Raw genomic sequence first — 14542 nt, 5'->3', positions numbered from 1 at the left:
TTAATCTGACTTGAGTCACTTTCCAGAGGAGGAAACTAAAATGTCAATTTACCTTTTTGGATCTTAAAGAGTATACAGAGTATTGGTCTTGGAGGATTTGAACTAAGCTCCTCTCACCTCAGAGCCAATTATCTTATCTTTTTATCACACTGATTCTGCTTCACTATAACTAAACATGTCCCCTCAATCAAGATTGATTGATATGATGAGACCAAAACTTTGGGAAACCTAGAAGAAATCAGGTAAATTCTAGACTCAATGCTGAGATGCTAGGATCATTGCTCTGTATAAGAACATTAGAAGTGGCAACCTAAGTACCCATCAATTGGGGAATGGCTGGACAAATTTTATTATATGATTGTGATGAAATTATGTTTTTAATACAATGTTACTAAATGGTAAGGTGGATGGTTTCAGGAAAAACCTAAGAAGATTTATATGATCTGATGCAAAGTGAAAGGAATAGAACCAAGAGAATGTAGTACATAGTAATTGAAATATTGTATGATTAACTATGAAACATCATTAAAATGAATCATGACAATCCATGGCAAATGACTCATGATAAAAATGCTATCTGCCTTGAGAGAACTGATAAACTCTAAGCACTTATTTTAATTTTAATTTTTTAATTTTTCTTTTTTTTTGAAACATGGATAATACATAAATACATTATGTGTGATTTCATATGTAAAATGAGCAATACCATGTCTCAATGATTGGAAGATGGAAAAATTTGTAACTCAAAATGTTAAAAATAAACAGAAATTTAAAAAAAGTGGCAACATATTGCCCACTAATGATCCTCCAGAATTATCATATCACAATTTCTCTCTGTCCTAAATGCCAGTATTCCAAAAGGCACATTTTCTATTCCCTCTATCATCACTGAAACACCAGCCTACACATCTTGAAGAAAGTCAATTGGACTTCTAGATTCCTTCTCTCAACTTCCAGTCTTTAGTTTCCCTACACTGAGAGAGAATACCTAGCAGGCAACTTTACCTTATCCTGTGGGTAGTTCCTATAAACTGCAGGATTTAGTCCTATGTCAAATGAGGGTAGGAAGGAGCATGATTGTTTGAAACTCCAGTGCTGTGCATTAGCAAGAACTTGTCACATTGATGTAAAGAAATGTATGTTTGGGACAGAGTCAAGATGGTGGAGAGAAGACATGTCTTTTTCTGAGCCCCATGATCCTCACACTAACAGCAAATCCAGGATTTGGAGTGATAGAACCCACAAATATTGGGAGTGAAACAAATTACTACAAGAAGATAATTTCAAAGATCTCCATAAAAGGTCTGTTTTAATCAGGCATGGAGGAAGGTGGGCTAAGTGCAAGCAGGCTGAGCACAGACTCTGAGTGCAGGCAGCACAGTCCTAGGGAGGTGTGGGCTCTATGTGCTGAAGAATCTAAAGCAGTGGTCAGCCATCAGATATGGCTTAAAGAGAAAATATTACACATATTTGATTTCACAGAGAAACTTGTTTCACTTTATAGGGAAATAGGAGAGGAAAGGAAAAAGGAAAGGGGGAGGCTAATAGAAGGAAAAAAAGAAATGTATGTTTGATTCAAGCTCCATTTTGCTCACCAATATATTTGCATTTACGAAAAATACTAGATTTGGAGTAAAAAATTCAAATTCTAGTTTAAGCAAGTCACTGAATCTCAGTTTCCTTATCTGTAAGTGAAACTAAATTAAAATTCATCAAAAATTTATTGATGTCTATGTTGAAGGGATTGTGCTAGGTGCTGGGAATACACATACAAAATCAAAATAAATGTCTACCTTTAAGGAATTTCCATTCCCATCCAAAGTGTCTTTCAATTCTAAATCTATAATTCAAGGATAACATGAAACAAATTCTAGCTCTGTTTCTATTTACAGAGAGCAAGAGATCAGTAATCTCAAGTTTGATTTTTCCGTGAAAAAAAAAAAAAAAGAAAGAGAAACTTTAACCAAGTACTTATGTGAATGCCAGAAAATGCTTGTATTTGTCAGAAAACTCCTGTGGATTAACAATCTTTCTGCCTACTTTCTTTAGGGCCTGATGTTCAGAGAGGTGGCCACAAAGTCCCCACCAGGCTGCCAAAGCACATGCAGCACAGGGAGATATCGGGGGCAAGGTGAGGGGTATGAAATGGTCATGTTGTGGCCATGCTGAGTTAAAAGGATTTGAGATGAAAGAATGAATTCCCGCAGGTTGGTTGCAGGCAACCCATGGAAAGGCCAATAACAAGGGAGGAAAAAAGCCAGTAGACATAGAATCAATTATATTCTATAAACAAAAAGAAATTGTTTGCTTTTTTTTTTTGAAAGGTGAGATTTGAAGAGCAAGGAGACTTGGTGGTTTGCAAGAAGGGAAAAAGTTCAGAACAAAAGAAAGTCCTTTTAAAAAGCTACAGCCAAAGAATAGAAATGTCATAATTTTGAAACAAAAAGCTTACTCCGTGGAGTAAGCTTCATTAGCAACAAAAATGACAATATTTTCAATAATCCTCTCAAACCATAATTATATAGGGACTTAAGATCCAGTTTGTAGAATACCAAGGCCCTTTGATTTTCCCCATCTTCCCCTTTCTTAATCTGAGGTCTCTTCTCTGCTACATAACATTTCTATAAGACAATTTATAGGGAAATACATGATTCCAAGAAATGGCATTTAGCATTCTCCACCTAGATGGAGAGCAAACTACAAAATAGTGGCTAGAATAATGTAGTTGAACCATCTTGTAGTTCATGATCCTTTGAACTTTCCAAATCACTACTGTCCCACTACCATCAGTAATAGGAGCTATCCATAGAATTAAAGAATTCAAACTAAAAGGAACCTTAAGGCCAATTAGCCCAAATTCCTCCCTCACTTTATATGTGAGGAAACTGAGGCCTAATTAAGCGATTTGCCCAAACAATAAATGTCAAATTATTGATCCAAATTCAAATCCTCTGACTCTAAATCCAACAATTTTTTTCTACCATGCCTCTTTGCCTTTTAAAAAATGACACTTTCGTTTAGAAAAAAAGGTTAAGAATAGCTGAGAAATGAAGAGTTTTATATTCATCTGCCTCTCTGATTGTCTGTGCTTTTATGTTCTATCATTTTATGGGTTTTTTGATCCTCTTTTCTAGTCCCAAAATTCTCTGCCCTGGTCAGACCACATGTAGTGAATTATTTTTAGTTCTGGGTACCATATTTTGGGAATAACATTGATAAGCTGGACCATATCCAAAGGAGGCCAGAATGATGAAGGGACTTAAAACACATTGTACAAGAATAAGTTGAAGGAATTGTAGAAAGTGAAGACTTAGCAGGGATATAACTGTCTTTGGGTATCTAAAGAGCTATTATGTAGAATTACATTTTGTCTGCCCTAGGTAAGCTTTTTTGCAAGTTGGAATTTTTTTCTTTCTTTATACTTGTATCCCCAGTGCCTGAAATATAGTATGTGCTTATTAGATGCTTGTTGATCAATTGATTGATTATCCTTATATCTAGAGCCAGAGATAGTAGTTGGTTAGTTGATAGTTACCCTTCATTCTTGAAGAGAACCAAAATGACATCGCTATGTTAAAAGTCAAGTTACAGTGTATCTGACTGTGAGTGATCAGACCAATAAAAGCTCAGGATGCTCTACCACAAATCAGGCATAAATAGTCCATATGAATAACTAGAATTTTTTTCTAAATATGCACATTTTATGTTTTTTTTGAGCTACTTCAATTCTGCTTTGTTCATAGAGCACAGCAACTTCTCTGATGAAGGGACATCATCTTTGCAAAAGGATTCTTCTTTGCAAAAGTTTTTGTACATTTTTTTGAGTTTCACTCACAGGATGGGATCCCCACCTGCCTTGGTCAATAGGCCAGGTTGGGATAAGGAAACAATTTTTCTAGTCCCTTCCTCATACCAGGAGGTGAATGATGAGAGCCTTAAAAGGCTGCTCAGACCTGAGGGAGCTACCAAATCTCACTCCTGCTTTCAGTGAGGTGATCCTATTTTCTAAAACACCTGTGTACAGGGTTGTGACTACAGTTCCAAGTATATTTGCACCTACTGCTTTGTCACTGGTCTGTCGCCAAATGATTTTGAGATAGGTAAAAATGGTAAAATAGTAAGGGTAATGTCTTTATTCTTGCATAAATTTGATTTAAGTGAGACAAAGTTGCACAAAGTCATTGGTCTCACTCCTCTTCTAGAGTCATCACAGGCTAGTTGCAGGACAAAGTCAAGATGAATAGTTTTGGCTCAAGATGCAGTAGATAACCTTGGTGTCTTTGATCTAACCAAGCTCTAAGCATTCCACAATGCTTGCATAAGCTCCCTTCATGACTACTGAAATAAATTGTTCCATCTGTCCATTTCAACAGCAGAAGTCTTCACATACTTGGGGAGACACTCCCCTAACTTACCAGTGGGTTTGAGTCCTCTCAATATAACTTAGCTCATTTGGAAAACAGTCTACCAGGTTTTGGCTTTTGTGCATGATGAAGCTTTCTGGAGTCATAGATGAAAATTAAGTGGATCAGGTAGGCTATAAAAATGGAAAGTAGCCCCTAAAAAGACCTTGGCAACACTCACACCAGTGGTACTAGATTTTCCAGAACACATCCTACATCTTAGCCAGAGCTAGTAGAAATTAGAGAAAAGGATCTCTACTTAATTTAAATAAAAATTTCCTAGTTATCCAACCCACCTAAAAGTGGAATGGGAGGTAATGAATTCATATCATTGAAGATATACAATCAGAAATTGGAGGGCTTATTAGGAGTGCTGACAAGAAGATATAGGTATAGGCCAGACAGGATGCTTTCTGAGGTCTCTCCCATCTCTTAAAGTCAACAGCTTTTCTGAGACTGGAAGTGGCAAATGATATGGGTTCATCTCTGCTTCTTGTATACAAGACTGACAAGATATTTTCAAAATAAATATTTTTGGATGGTACTTTACTACCTAAAGTTGAATGTTAAAACAAAACAAAAATATCCCCAAACTGAGAAATAAATATTAAAATTTCCCATGTTATTCTTTCTGTTTTCCTGTATTTCAATTAATTTTCCTTTTATGAATTTAGATGCTATATCAATCTGAGCATATAAGTTTAATATTGCTATTGGTTTGTCGTTTAATGTTTCTAGGTTTTCTTGTTTATCCACTTTTGTGGTTTCTTTTTTATTTGCCCAACGCCTACTTTTTGGATTCATCTGATGAGAAAGAAAAGGAAACAAACCGATAAAGGAAATTCCAGCCTACGGATCCCGACTACCAGATTCGTTGTTCTTCCCATTTCACTATGCAATCTCCCTATGGAGAAAAAAGAAGTCTTCTTCTGCCTCCTCTTCTTCCTTCTCCTCCTCATCAACAACAATAACAAGTGCTTATTAAGTACTTACCATGTGGCAAGCACTGGGGATACAAAGAAAGGCAAAAAACAATCTCTACCTTCAAGGACTTTACATTCTATAATGGAGATGACATGCAAATAAACAGTTATATACAAGATATAGATAGTGTAAAAGGAAGATAATATCAGATAGAAGGCACTAGGAGTGAGAGGACAGACAAAGGCATCCTGTGGAATAGGTTTTAATTTAAATCTTGAAGGGAGTTGGGGAAGCCAGAAAATTATGGTGAAAAGGAAAAGTGTTCCAGGTATTATAGATAACAACCAGTAAAATAAGATTCAGAACTAGAATGTTGGGTGTCATGTGGAAAGAATCATCAGAAGACCACTGATGATGGATCAGAAAGTACACTGAGAACATGAAATGTAAGACGACAAAAAATGAAGTGGTCAGATTTAGGTCTTTGGAATATCATTTTGGCAAAGGAGTGGAAAATGAACTGGAGTAGAGAGAGACTTGATGGAAGGAGATCACCCAGCAGGCTACTGTAATAGGCAGGTATAAGATATTAAGATAATATAGGGTAAGATAATCAGTGTAGTGATAGTGTCAGAAGAGAGAAGGGGGAATATATGAGAGATGTTATCGAGGTAGAAATAAGGTTTGGCAAGAAATTGCATATGTGATATAAGAATGAGAAATTGAGGAGATATCAAGGTTGCAACCTAGGTACCTTGGAGGATGGTGGTTCCGAAAAGAAGAAAAGTAATGAATTCTATTTTGGACATGGTGAATTTAAAATGTCTACCAGACATCTAGCTGAGGCATTTAATAGGTAGTTGGCAATGTGAGATAAGAGGTCAGGAGAAGAGGTTGATGAATTGAATAAAGAAATCTGAGAATCATCTGCATTAAGATAAGTGCCTATGAGGTCACTAAGAAAACAATATAGGAAGGATAAAGTCTGATCTCTGGAGGATAATCAAAGTATAACAAGGATGAAGATCCAGCAAAGGAATCTGAGGAGGAGCAGTCAGATTGGTAGGAGGAGGCCCAGTTGGCATGAAAACCTAGATAATAAAAGTTTCCAAGAGAATCAAATGATTGACAGAATCAAAAGTTGTAGAGAGGTTAAGAAGGATGAGGATTGAAAAAAAAAGCACTAGATCGGCATTTAAGAGATTATGAAACCCAACTTTTTCAGATAGATTGCCCTTAAAATGGTCTTTCTCTTACATAGAGATGAAGAGGTATGATCTGATAGAATCTGTTTCTTCCCCTCTCTCCACACACACTTCCCTCACTCAGTGGATAAGAAGTCCTGGAATCCTATTCAATGGTAAACAAAGCCAGAGTATACATTAGTGCATCTGACTCTGGCTCTGGCTTCTAGCTCTGAGCCAGGAGGCTTTTCATTGAGTGTTTATTCTATTTGAATCTAAAAAATATTCTTGGGCAAAATTAATTCAAGAGAGCTTGGGCAAAGGTAGAATGGGGAAGGGAGAAGTGATGCTTCTTTTATATTGGAAAATAAGTGTGGTCCAATCACAAATCACAATTTAGAACTGGAAGCTCCCATAGACATCATCTGGTTCAGGTCTCTCCTTTCATTGTTTAGGAATCTAAGATAAAGGGACAAGCTATTGGCCAAGGTAATGCTGCAACTGCTCCAATTTTGAGCAGAAGCCAGAGAAACAAAAAGAAAATGAATGGAAATGAAAAACAAAACCAAAAACTAACCCCAACATCCTGATGATGATGAGAAATTTTTAGTGATTAGTGATGTCTATAGGAATATGCAGACTTATGCCTTTACTTGCAGTCTTAGACAAGAATCTGATATGATAAATACCTGGCTTGGTCCACACTGTCAGCTGGGCCAGGCGGGGTGAATCCGGGGAGGATGGCTCCAAGAAGGCCTTGATGAAGCAAAGCTCTTCCCCCAGCTAACAAACACAAAGTAGAGTAAAGGAGCTACTTAGAGCTGTGCCAGTTCCAGGCATTAAGTATGCAAATTTCTCAGTGTCTCAGCTCCCAGGAACAGCGGGCGCTGAATGCAGTGGCAGCCGCTAGCCGCACGACTTCATTCATTTCAATCATTAAAACAAAGGCGGGATAAATCGCTACCTAATTTGGAAAATATGCTTATCATATAGCCTCTTTGGTCTTTAAGAAAATGAGAATACTGGAATAAAGGGGGAGGAAAGAAGAAAGGAGGGAGAAAAAGAGAGGGAGGGAGGGAAAGAGGCAGAGATAGACAGAGACAAAGAGAGAGACCAAGAGAAATAGAGAACAGAGAAAATTGAATTCAAAATTCCTTTCCTCCCCTTTATCTACTAACTATTCTTTCCCCCCTCCCCCAGGTCTTCCTTGTAGGAGGAATCAGGCCTGCATATGAAGCTCTAATCATACCTTCCATAAAAACTCTCCCAAAAGAAGTCATTTCACTTTTCAGCTTGCTCCTCTCACACAGGACAGTTCTAATGGCATGCTCCCAGCCTAAGAATCCTAGATTCATGGAGTGTTTCTGCTGAAAAGAATATCAGGTCATCCCCTTCTTCTAAAAGAGAGAGGAAACCAAGAGACATAACTGCTATCTTAGAACTCACAATTGACAAGTGGGCAATTTCATATTCTCTCTCTCCTCCTGCCTTCCAGTTCAGTGTTTTGCCTCCTTTGCCAAACCTCCTAGACATGTGGAATTATAAATTAATCCAATGCCTTCATTTAAGCACTTTTCCTCACAAGTTAGTGATATACTGGGGAGAAATATCTCCATAAACACACATGCATACACAAATGTGTGTGTGCACGTGTGTATGTGTTTGTGTATGACTTTTAGGTGATCATATCAAGGTTTAAGATTATCATATCATCTCACAAATATATCATTTGCTCCTTCGAACAAAATGTGAGGTAGGAGCTTTTAATTCCCATTTTGCAGATGAGGAAAATGAAATTGAGAGGATATGGTAATTGGTCAGGGTCACACATGTAGCTATTAAGTTTTTGAAGCTAGAGCTCATGTTTTTCTATCTCCAAGTTCAAATCTCTCTATCCACTCTGCCACCTAATTGCCTCATGAGGATAAGAAACCTGAGATTCATAAAAGAGGAGTGAATTTCTTATCTTCATATAACTAGTAAGACAAACACACACTAGGTTGAAACCATAGACCAGCATGATCATAGAATCTTAGATTGTCATAATCATAGAGTCCTTGACAATTTTAGAAATTATCTGATTTCTTCCACTTCTCCCTCTCCCCGCCCCCCCCCCCACCTTATTTTATGGACAAAGAAACTAAGATCTAGAGAAACTCATGGTCATTGACTTTTCCAGTTACATAGTTTGCAGCAGATTTAAACTTAAGACCTTGGTCACCTGGCTCCCAGTTCATCTAGTTCCTTTTCTTCTGCACTATCAATCACTCCTGAGTCTCTAGGAAGAAACTTTATATATAAATCCTTCAAATTGCTCAGAAGATCCTATTCCTTCATTGGACACTACTCTAAGTAAGCTCTTCTCTTTTCAGGAATGATTATAGGAGCAACAATACTTCATCCACTTAATACCTAGAAACAAGAGCCATAAATGAGAAGTGGATCTTATTTTGTGATTGATTTTATCCCACTTGATTTCTCTGTGCCACAGTTTCTCCTTTTGTAAAATGTATAATAATTCTTGTTACCAAGTACCACTTTACATGGTACTTGACGATAAATTAGGTAATATGTGGAAATTACTCATTTTCTTGGAGGAAAGGAGCTTTACAAATCTATGTAATTGTTGCTAATGTGAATCATAATCATTTTCAAAGGTATTGATTTGGGGGAGGGGAGGCAATTGGGGTTAAGTGACTTGCTTAGAGTCACAGAGCTAATAAGTATTAAGTATCTGGAACCACATTTGAACTTAGATCCTCCTGACTTCAAGGCTGATGGTTTGTACACTGTACTAGTTGCCCCTAGAAGTATTTGTTATTATTATTGATTACTATTAAAGAGATTTCCTATGGATTTCTATCTCAAATCTGGACAGGCTTTCATTATATAATCATGTAAAGTGAAGGGCAGTGTGACATATTACTCAAGGACCAGCCACAGTCAGGAAAATCTGGAATCAAGGCCTGAGTCTGACATGATGTGCCCTAAGAAAGGCATTTAATTTCTCTGTCCTCTGAGAGGTATCGAAAAATACATGTTATCAAAGACTTTATGATTTGCATCAAGGGGGATTGCTTCCATACAAGGAGTCCTCAGAACAGCTGAAATCATAGATTCATTAAGTGCTGTCTTAGCACAAGAGTATTCTGTCCCTGCCCCAAGAAGATTACATTCTATTGGATGAGATTACTAAGAATACCAATAATAATTCATTCTTTCTACGAAACCAATTTAAAAATCTACTAATTCTACTAAAATATACCAATTCTTAATCTTTTCTTTGTCACAGATCCTTCTGGAAGCCTGGTACAGCCTCTGGACCCCTTCTCAGAAGAATGTTTTTACTTTATAAAATAATAATAGCTTTTTATTTTTAAAAATGAATGCAAAAATAGTTGCAAAATCTCTTGTTCCAAATTTCTCTCCTTCCCTACCCATTTTTCTCCTCCCCTGGACAGCAACTAATTCAACATAGGTTAAATGTGTGCTATTCTTCTAAACATATTTCCACATTTATTATACTGCACAAGAAAAATCAGATCAAAGGGGAAAATGACAAATAAAAAACAAACAACAAAAAAAAAGATGAAAATACTGTGTTGTGAACCACATTCAGTAGAAGAATGTTTTTAAATGAATTAAATAAAACTTTTAAGGTTGCAAGTCACATTGAAAGAGTTAATATGTTTTTATAAAGAAGTTCAAAGGCCCTAGATTGAAAACTCTGTTAACTAAATCACTTAACTTCTGTCTGATTCACTTTCCTCTCTGTGTTCAATTGATTGGATGTCCTCCAAAAGAAGTCCCCGACTACTGGGTATCACTTTGTACTTGAGGATTCCTTGGTCTGTGAAGAGAGAGGGGTAGGACCTTCCAGAGAAATGATTAAACAGGACTGTGATGTTGGCCTATTTCTCTACCTCCATCCATTCACTTGTGTTTAAAGTTCTACCTTGTCTAGTTCTGGTTCAACTATCTTTAAGAGTCCAAATTCCTCTATCCATTAAACATGCTTGATACTTTCAGCAAATTACCTTCATTCTTATTGACCTTTCCCCAAATTTTCTCTATTTTCCCAACTTTTTTTTTGCATCACATTTAAATCTACAAAGTTGAATACAAAATCAAAGTTATACTAAATCAAGTTTTGTTTTCAATATATTGGGGGGATATTCAAAGGAACCCTACACAGGATCATTTGTTTTAAAAATAAACTTCTTCTGTAACATGAATTCTTCTCCTCTTTATCACCTTCAATTTAATACTTGTAAATTTTGAATTCTTAGACAATATGTTTTTTTTTCAAAAGGGTCCTCAATTGTATTCATTCATCTTTTTGTCAAGGGACAGATTATAGTTTCTATTTTTTCTCAGCAGCTAGCCTTGAGCTAGAATTTCAAGTAACCTTCTGAGAAGTTCCTGAACTTTGGTTTCTTACATCTATAGGAAGGAAGGAGTCAGCATGGGTCTCTTCTCTTCTTAGAATCATCGATTGAGAGGTAAAAAGACCTTAAAGGCCATTTAGTCCAACCCCCTCATTCTATAGATGAGAACCCTAAATAGCAAAGAGGATAACTGACATGTGCAAAGTCTGCCTGGCAGTAGCAGAGTGGAGTTTCAAAGCCAGGTTGTCTGGCTCTGAATCTAGTGATCTTTCTATTGTCCTCAAGGAATGCTACCTCCAGAAATACAGAAGGGATCACAGAAATCCCTAAACTAATAGTGATGCTATTAAAGAGCTTCTTAACCAGTTAAGTCAGCTTCAGTTCATCTAAAGGTCAGAGAGCTCTCGGCTAGCCTGCCTCCTGCCCAAAGGCAAGAACCTATGACTTCTTATCATAGAAAGAACTTTTACTCTTTACCCTTCAAATCTCACATCTATCATCCCATTCTGCTCTATGTGTTCTAGACAAATGAATATATTGTATGTCATCATATAAAGAGGAAGTACAGTAAAATGAAAACAAAATTCAACTCAGAAACCTGTTTCAGCTTTGACTGTTGTTGATGATGATAATAAATTCCTTCCAAATATTTAATTGTTGAGAAAGAGTTTCTTATACATTATTCTTTAGATCCTCAAAACCTATGAAACAGTATTGTTTTCATCTGGTTGAAATGGAGCTTCAGAAAGAATCTACACCCAGAACTGATCTTGGATCTTTTAACTTCTGATATACTTCTCCTTCTAGCACACTGGATGTGTGCTAATCTCTTTGTGACCTTAGGCAAGGCAAGCCATCTCTTTTTGCTTCAGTTTTCATTTCTGCCAAATGGGGGAAATCACACTTCTCTTGAGGGAGCCCAATTATTAAGACTTATTTCTCTGAGGCAAGGGTTCTTAATTTTTCTTGTACCATACCCTTTAACATTCTAGGGAAGCCTACAGAACTCAATCTCTTTTAAATACATAAACTAAAATACACAAAGTTGCAAAGGAAATAAATTATGTGTAAATATTAGTGAAATTATTGTTTGGAAAGTGAAAGGACCCCAGGTGAATAATCATTGTTTCTAAGGGCACGCTTAAATTCTCTGTTATAAAGGTGTCTCATGAAACTATCCAGACAAGACCTTTCTTCTTGTACCTAAGGGCTTCTCCATTCTGAGTGGCCAAATCTCCATTGAATGCTTGTCTCCTATTGGTCCTTTTAGCATCCTTCAATGCAAATTAGTTCTTCCAACGTTACATTCCTGCCAATTAATCCTTCCTGGCCTGAGACTAGGGAGGGAAAAGCTGCGGAAACACAGCTTAATTATATGGTCCATGGGGTTGGGAGAGAGAGGGAAGAATAGAGAAGGGAGGCTCTGGATCTGGTGCCAGCCCAAGAGCTCTTCTCTCTATTTTCATTGTATTCTTCTGGTTCATCCCCTGACCCGTTTAACATTCATCAGGAGAGATGCATTGTCACTGGCTGGCCTGGTGTTGCTTGGAATACTATTAATCACAGAGAATTCATTAGGTTTTTCACTTGGGGATTGGATACCCAATTCAACATCCATTACACTGAAATTAAGCAACAGGGCCCGTGGCATTAGGACAGGGCTTTGGGACTGAAAACTGGCTTCCAGAGTTTGTGGCGAGAAGCCAAAATCTAAGGCCTTCAACTCCCAGTTGGTCACTAATTCTAACAGAAGCTCCAGTGCCAAGGTCAGCCTCAAATTTCTATCAGGTGGTCCTTCATTCAGCTGCCCTGCGGGCTTCCAAATTAAAAAAAAATGATTTTGATTAGGAATGCCTTGGCATGATCCAAACTTATGAATGAAACTGAATAGAAGATTTAAGCATCATCTAATTTAGCAGTTTTTCAACCTTTTGGAGTGTGAGGACAGACTCAAAAGAATTTTTTTAAATCATAAACAGCTGTCTACAAAAAATGATCAAATAAATATAAAAGGGAGTAATACTGATGCCCCCAAACCTAATTACTTAGCCATTGACAAGGTAGAATCAAGTGAACTAATAATCAACAAAGAAAATAAAAAGCCTACCCTTCAATATCAAAAAAGTTCTTTGACCCTGCAAAATTGCACTTTTGGCATTGATTGAGAAATATGTATGAAAAATTACTTCAACTGTAGTAGTCCTTTTAAATGAATTTATATTTTATTAATCACAGTAGCATTTGCATACATTTGAAAAATATTATGTGTGCAAGGAATATTATTTATTATTCTCCAGAAGCTGTGTTTGCTTGTTTATAAATTAGCAGTTATGATCTAGTGGGGGAAAAGTCTGGTTTTGAAGTGAAGGAATCTGGATTAGAACCCCAACTTTATTACTACCTCCCTATGCATCCTGCAGCTAGGTGATGTAGTGGATAGAGTGCTGGAGCCAGAGTCAGAAAGACTCATCTTCCTGAGTTCAGAACCTGCCTCTGATATTTAGTAGCTCTGTAATACTAGACAAATTACTTGGCACTATTTGCCTTAGTTTCCACTGTAAAAAATGAGCTAGAGATGGAAATTTCAGACTACTGTAATATATTTGCCAAGAAAACCCCCAAATAGGGTTCCAGAGAGTCAGATATGACTGAGCAACAAAAATAACAACCTCATCTTCAAAATAAAGGCATGGGAGTGAATAATCTAAGGCTCTATCTAGTTGTAAATCTGTGATCCAAAGTATAATTCTATCCCTTCACTAAGCAAACATATACTCCAGGGCTTATGGTTCACAGGTTTGAAATCACTGATCTAATCCAACCCCTTTATGTTATTATTATTATTATTATTACTACTTGGGGAAGGGATTAGGCAATTGGGATTAAGTGACTTGCCCAGGATCACATAGCTAGGAAGTGTAAGTATCTGAGGTTAGATTTAAACTCAGATTCTCCTGACTCTAGGACTGGTGCTATATCCACTGTGTCATCTAGCTACCCCCAACTCCTTTATTTTGTAGAGGAGAGTGTTTAAACACAGAAGAAACATATGATTTGCTCCAAATCACTCAAGGGTATAGCTGAGAGTTGAATCTCACTGTCTCACAATATCTTCCCTATTTTGTCAGACAAGTGTGGAAATGGATAAAACACTGAACCTGCAGTCAGAAAAGACCTGACTTCGAATCTCACCTCAGACATTGACTGTGTGTTCCCAGGCAAGTCACTGACTCGGTCTCAGTTTTTTCATCAATAAAATGAGGATAATAAGACTAATGTGCCAGATTATTGTGAAGATCAAAAGGGAGAATGCTTGTAAAGTTCTTAGCACAGTGCTTGGTACAAAGCAAGCAAGCACTATTAAGCCTTTCCTTCCTTTCTATCAAGGTTCAACAAATATAAAAACCTGGGGCAATATGGGACTTGGCTCCATTGTGGGCATTCTCCTTGATCAAGTTATCAGATTGTATTTTCTTTGTCAGAGTCAGAGACATCAACTTTTAAGAGTCATTCTTTGAGTTTGTGAATGATGCTCAGTTGGGTCTCCTTCCTGAATCCCTAGCCTCAGCTAGGGAAGTTGAGGAGAGAAAAGGGGAGTGGGGAGGGGGTAGGTGAGAAGGGGGAGTGTGCTCCAGCATGGGTG

General features: G+C 37.2%; 1 long non-coding RNA gene across 2 annotated transcripts in view; it reads right to left on the bottom strand.

Moving 5' to 3' along the window:
- The window catches only part of LOC141555715 (uncharacterized), a 183936-nt gene that overhangs the window by 116958 nt on the left and 52436 nt on the right, over window positions 1–14542 (bottom strand). The gene's annotated exons all lie outside the window — the stretch shown is intronic.

The sequence above is a fragment of the Sminthopsis crassicaudata genome, chromosome 2, assembly GCF_048593235.1.
Source record: "Sminthopsis crassicaudata isolate SCR6 chromosome 2, ASM4859323v1, whole genome shotgun sequence".
NCBI classification, from domain to species: domain Eukaryota; kingdom Metazoa; phylum Chordata; class Mammalia; order Dasyuromorphia; family Dasyuridae; genus Sminthopsis; species Sminthopsis crassicaudata.
Note: the sequence above shows the minus strand (reverse complement) of the source record. Positions and strands in the feature narration are given on the sequence as shown.